We start from the raw sequence: 6,528 nt of genomic DNA, 5'->3' as shown, positions 1-6,528 counted from the left end.
TAAAATTAATTTGAATTGTTAACACTTTCAAATATCTTTTCTTCTTAATTAGCTATGCAAATCAATCCCATTCACCCACACAAAGGCTCCTAGATTTTATCTCTTACACATTTAGAGATTTCTGGGCCTCACAAGGCCAGAATATACCATTCTTGTAAACCCTTTCTAAATTATTGATTTCCAGTGTCTTTAATTTTTTTTCATTTGTCAAGCACTTATTTTTCTTTTACTATTTGATTTCACTCATCTTCTCTCCCTTTAAAAAAAAAGAAAAAGAAAACCCTTTTAATAAATAGGCATAGTCAAGCAAAACAAATCCCCATTTTGGACATATCTCCAAATATGTCTTATTCTGCTTATTTTGTCTATCATTTCTATCAGGAAGTAGATACCATTCTCTATCATCAAGCCTTTGAAAACATGATTGATCATTGTATTGATCAGAGCTCAGAGGAGAATACAAGGGTCTTAGTTCCAGGGTAAAGAAAACACTAGCATAACTGTGCTTATAGCTACAGAGGAGTGGGTCACAGTTTCATGGCAGAAAACTGTATTTGGTTGCTAACAGATCTGAGCACAAGCCAGGGAAGTAGTAAACACACCTCTTCATAGATCATACCACCTTGGAAGGAATGAATACTTATAGACCTCCAGATCTAGCTCTAAAAACAGCTGCACAAAATACTTGAGTCTTTGGACAGTGTCCTCTTCACACTAGGAACATAGTTATACTTTAACGTGAGTTAAAAATGAAGAAAGAAGTTGGAAAAATAAGCAAACAACAACAAAAAAGAACCTGACCACATAAAGTTATTATGGGGACAGAGAAGATCAAAACACAAACTCAGAAGCAGATGACAAAGTCAAAACTGCTATTATCCAAGATCTAAAATAAAAATGGAAATTGTTCTCAGGCTCCAAAACAATTTCTGGAAGAGCTCAAAAAAAGATTTTAAAAATCAAATAAGAGAGGTAGAGGAAAAATTGGGAAAAGAAATGAGAATGATGCAAGAAAATCATGGGAGGGAAAAGAGTCAGCAGCTTGGCATAGAGGTACAAAAAATTCTAAAGAAAACAACACCTTGACAACAGAACAGGCCAAATGGTAAAAAAAGTACGAATATCCACTGAAGAGAAGACCTTCCTAAAAAAGTAAAATTGGCCAAATGAAAAAAGATATAAAAAAAATTTACTGAGGAGAAGAACTTATTAAAAAAGAGAATTGGGCAAATGGAAAAAGCTATACAAAAATTCATTAAAGAAAAAAATTCTTAAAAGGGTTAGCCAAATGGAAAAAGAAGTACAAAACTCTCTTAAAGAAAAAATTTCGTAGACAAGTAGAAGCTAATGAGACATCAAGAAACAATTTTTTAAAATCTCAAAAGGATAAAAAACAGAAGAAAATGTGAAATATCAAACAATTGGCCTGGAAAACAATCCAAGTGAGATAATTCAAGAATTATTGGGCTACCTGAAAACCCTGATCAAAAGAAAAGCCTAGACATCTTCTTTCAAGAAATTATCAAGGAAAACTGTCCTAAAAATCTAGAACCAAAGAGTTAAAATAGAAAATGAAAGAATTCAGCAATCACCAAAGAGATCCCCAAATGAAAAATGCTAGGGATATTATAAGCAAATCCCAGAGTTCCCAAGTAAAGGAGAATATATTCCAGGCATCCAGAAAGAAACAATTTAAATATTGTGACACCATGATCAAGATAATATAAGATCTAGCAGCTTCCATGCTAAAGGAGGGGAGGTTTGGATATGATACTCCAGAAAGCAAATATCTAGGGTTATAACTAAGAATCACCCACCCAGCAAAACTGAGCATAATTTGTCAGTGGAGAAAATGGGCATTCAGTGGAATAGGGGACTTTTAAGCATTCCTGATAAAAAGACAGAGCTAAATAGAACATTTGACTTTCATCATACCATCTTGGAAGAAGTGAAAACTTATGGATTCCTAGAACTAGTCCTAAAAGCAGATGCAGAAAAAAAAATCTGAAGCTAGGGACAGATTTTCTCCCTTTTTGTGCTTGGGGAGAAGAAGGCTAGAGAAGATACTTTTGTCAGGGGAAAGTGCCAAGAAGCCACCTTATCCTATGGGGTAGAGTTGGAGGGAGGAGTCTCCAGGGATCAGCAAGTATTATAGAGGCAGCAAGGCAAGATCCTCACAGGGGCTTCTCAGGCATTTTACACAGTGAATAAGAAACATTCAACAGTGAAGTCCTTGAGGGTAGGGACAGTTTTTGCCTTTCCTCATATACCCAGTACTTAGAACAGTGTCAGGAACATAGCAAATAATGTTGATTGACTGTCTATCAGCTAGACAGTAGAAGCTTTTATCAATGAGATGATTGCTCCTTTTCCTGGAGTCTTTGAAACTTGACTGGAGTCTTCCCTTCTTCCCTCCCCACCAAAAAAGTCTTTCCATATATTTTAAAAAACCGGGCAGCTGGGTAGCTCAGTGGAGTGAGAGTCAGGCCTAGAGACAGGAGGTCCTAGGTTCAAACCCGGCCTCAGCCATTTCCCAGCTGGTGTGACCCTGGGCAAGTCACTTGACCCCCATTACCCACCCTTACCAATCTTCCACCTATGAGACAATACACCAAAGTACAAGGGTTAAAAAAAACCCCTCTTACCTTCTGTCTTAGAATAAATACTGCATTATTGGTTCCAAGGCAGAAGAGTGGTAAGGGCTAGGCAATGGATTAAATGATTTGTCCAGAGTAGCACAGCTAGAAAGTGTCTGAGTCAGATTTGAACCCGGAACCTCCCATTTCCAGACCTGACTCTCAAACCACTGAGCCACCTAACTGCCCCCTTTCCCATGTATTTGTTTAAAAAAACAGTTGTAGAAGAAAGAGTGTAAATAGAAAAAAATGCAAATGTTAACCGAAGGAGCTGCTGTCCATGTGAACATCTGATAAAATAGTAGTAGTAGTCTTTGCCTTTTTATTGTAGTAAAAAAAGTTCATTTAGTCTCTTAGTAATTCTTTGGGGATCACAGTGAGAAAGGAAAAGAAATCTGGAGACCATTTGGAATGAGGGCAATGAGCTCTATAATTACAAAGTATTAAGAAAATACTAGATTTGATAGTGGTTAACAATGGAGGAAATAATTATAGACCTTAGGTGTTAGTATCAAAGTACATTCTCTTGTGGCTCAGGGTTGGGAGTTGATAGGTCATCTTCCATCTACCTCTTCCCACCCTAATCCCTACTCTAGCCAGGTGCTACCTGAAACATTCATTGTCTTTGTGTGTAAGAACAACTGGACTATAGGACTATAAAATGTGAAGATGGAAGGGAATTTAGAGATTCTCCATTCCAACTCCCTTGTTTCATAGATGAAGAAACTGAAGCACAGAACTTTTAAATGACTTGCTCAAGGTAATAGGAATCAGAACTTGATTTCTAACCTGTGTCCTTGAATTGTAATTCCAAAAAATTCCACTCTGTACTAGGCACTCTGTTAAATTGTGGGGATATGAAGAAAGTTAAAAACAGTACCTGTCCTCAAGGAGCTCACAGTCTAATGGAACAGACAATATGTTAGTAATTATGTGCATACAAGATGTTCATGGGTCAAATAGGTAATCTGAGAAGGAAGGCACTAGCAATGGGTGGGTGGGTAAGGCCTTTTGCAAAAGATGGGATTTGACCTGTATCTGGAAGGAAGCCAGGAAAGGCAGAGAACAGAAATGAGGAGGGAGTATATTTCAGACATGGGTGACAAGTAAAAGAGGCTCAGAATTGGGAGGTAGAGTCCTATGGGAAGAGCAGCAAAAAGTCCAGTATTCTCTATCCCTAAGTAAGTGGAGAGGAGTAAAGTATAAGAATGGAAAGATTGGAAGCAGCCAGATCACAAAGAACTTTACAAACCAAACAAGGTATTTTTGTATTCTATCCTGGAAGTGACAGGGAAATTCTGGGATTTACTGAATGGGGGACACTGTGTGTGTGATGTGGTCAGATCTTTACTTTAGGAAGATTTGACAGATGGATGAAGGATGGACTAGAGAGAGGAGAGTTTTGAGGTAAGGAGATGGACTAGTAGGTTATTTCAATCTATTTGTACTAAAAACTGTTGTCCCATCAGACGCACTGATTGAAGTTAGGGAATGGTTGAGCACTGGCTAGATTTGAAATAGAAACAGGCAAATCATGGCATCATTTCTGATAATGGAAATACTTCTTATCACTTCCTAACCTGGTACCTATAGATCATGAATGAGAGATTGCTCAAAGGGGAGAGATGATTTAATTCAACCTTCTTACTTTTATAGGTGAGGGAACTGAGACCCATGTAGAATAACCACTTAGTGAGTTAGTGGCTAAAAAGATTCTTTTTCTTGCCTGATGTCTATCTTTCAGTAAATCTGCCATAGGCCTCCCTCTGATTCTCTTAATATTTTGCTTATGTCTACTTTTCTATTGTTTCTTATATTCGTTACATGATTGCTTGCACCTTTCCCAGTTTATGCCTAATAATGGGTTTTATTATACTTCTGGGCAAGTTTTTGGTAACTTATTGAAGACTGTGTAACCCTTTTTCTATTTTCTGTTGTTTTCTGGGTCAGAGCTAAGATGGCAGTGGAGTAGCAGGAGCTTTCTGAATCTCCTTCCAACCGATCATTACAAAGCATCTCAAAAGTACAGAAATAAAAATTGGATGAGTAAAGGGGCCCTCCCCCTGGACTCAGCCTTAAAGGTAGGCAATGTTTGGGGATTTCCCCCTATAAGGGGGCAAAACTGCACTTATCAAAGTTCAAGTTGATCACCCCTCCCCTACACCACCTACCAAACAGAGTCAGAACCAGGGCTGGGGCCAGCTCTAAATTCTCTGGGCAGGGGTTGGGGGAATTGGGGGGGGGGGTAGGAGAAGGAGCTGGCTGAAAGCATCACAGACTTACCCTTGAGGACAGAGCAAGGCTTTGGCAGTGAGACTTAGGACCTGAGGCTGAAGAACAAGAAGCTTGGGCAACAGAGTTTGGAGACTGAGCAGAAAAAAGGCTGGTGGCAGCAGAGGCAACAGGGACTGGAAAATAGCCTCAAGGTAAAACACTTTAAAGCATGATACACAAAGAACATCACAGAGCTGTCGCCCCTCCTCACTCAGGCTTTTGACTGGGAAGGGAAGATACTGTGAAGGCAAAGCCCTATGAGACAGAAGCTAAGAAAGCAATGTCTATCCACCAACATGCAGAAACCCCAATCCACTAGCAGCAAAAAGAATAAGTAGCAGCAAAAAAAGCTTTTGACTCTGGATAATTTCTATGGAGAAAAAGAGCAAAATACAGAAGCAACAGCAGAGAATGACAAACAAGTAAACATATCCAAACTTTCCCCCCCAAAATGGAAATTGGTCACAAGTTCTTCATTTTTTTTAAAAACATTTATTAATATTCATTTTAAACATGGTTACATGATTCATGCTCCTACTTTCCCCTTCACCCCCCGCACTCCCCCTACCCATGGCCAACGCACATTTCCACTGGTTTTATCATGTGTCATTGATCAAGACCTATTTCCAAATTGTTGATGGTTGCATTGGTGTGGTAGTTTCGAGTCTACATCCTCAATCATGTCCACCTCCACCCATGCGTTCAAGCAGTTGTTTTTCTTATATGTTTCCTCTCCTGCAGTCCTTCCTCTGAATGTGGGTAGTGTTCTTTACCATAAGTTCCTCAGAATTGTCCTGGGTCATTGTATTGCTGCTGGTACAGAGGTCCATTACATTTGATTTTACCATAGTATATCAGTCTCTGTGTACAGTGTTCTTCTGGCTCTGCTCCTTTCACTCTGCATCAGTTCCTGGAGGTCTTTCCAGTTCACCTGGAATTCCTCCAGTTTATTATTCCTTTGAGCACAATAGTATTCCATCACCAGCATATACCACAGTTTGTTCAGCCATTCCCCAGTTGAAGGACATACCCTCCTTTTCCAGTTCTTTGCTACCACAAAAAGTGCAGCTATAAATATTTTCATAGAAGTCTCTTTATTTATGATCTCTTTGGGGTACAAACCCAACAATGGTATGGCTGGATCAAAGGGCAGGCATTCTTTTATAGCCCTTTGAGCATAGCTCCAAATTGCCAGCCAGAATGGTTGGATCAGTTCACAGCTCCACCAGCAATGCATTAAGGTCCCAATTTTGCCACATCCCCTCCAGCATTCATTACTCTTCCCTTCTTTCATTTTAGCCAATCTTCTAGGTGTGAGGTGATACCTTAGAGTTGTTTTGATTTGCATTTTTCTAATTACTAGAGATTTAGAACACTTTCTCATGTGCTTATTGATACTTTTGATATCTTTACCTGAGAATTTCCTATTCATGTCTCTTGCCCATTTATCAATTGGGGAATGGCTTGATTTTTTTATACAATTGATTTAACTCCTTGTATATTTGAGTAATTAGACCCCTGTCAGAGTTTTTTGTGATAAAGATTTTTTCCCAATTTGTTGTTTCCCTTCTGATTTTGGCTGCATTGTTTTTGTTTGTACAAAAGTTTTTTAGTTTAA

Source organism: Gracilinanus agilis, chromosome 4 (genome assembly GCF_016433145.1).
Source record: "Gracilinanus agilis isolate LMUSP501 chromosome 4, AgileGrace, whole genome shotgun sequence".
Classification (NCBI taxonomy): domain Eukaryota; kingdom Metazoa; phylum Chordata; class Mammalia; order Didelphimorphia; family Didelphidae; genus Gracilinanus; species Gracilinanus agilis.
Note: the sequence above shows the minus strand (reverse complement) of the source record.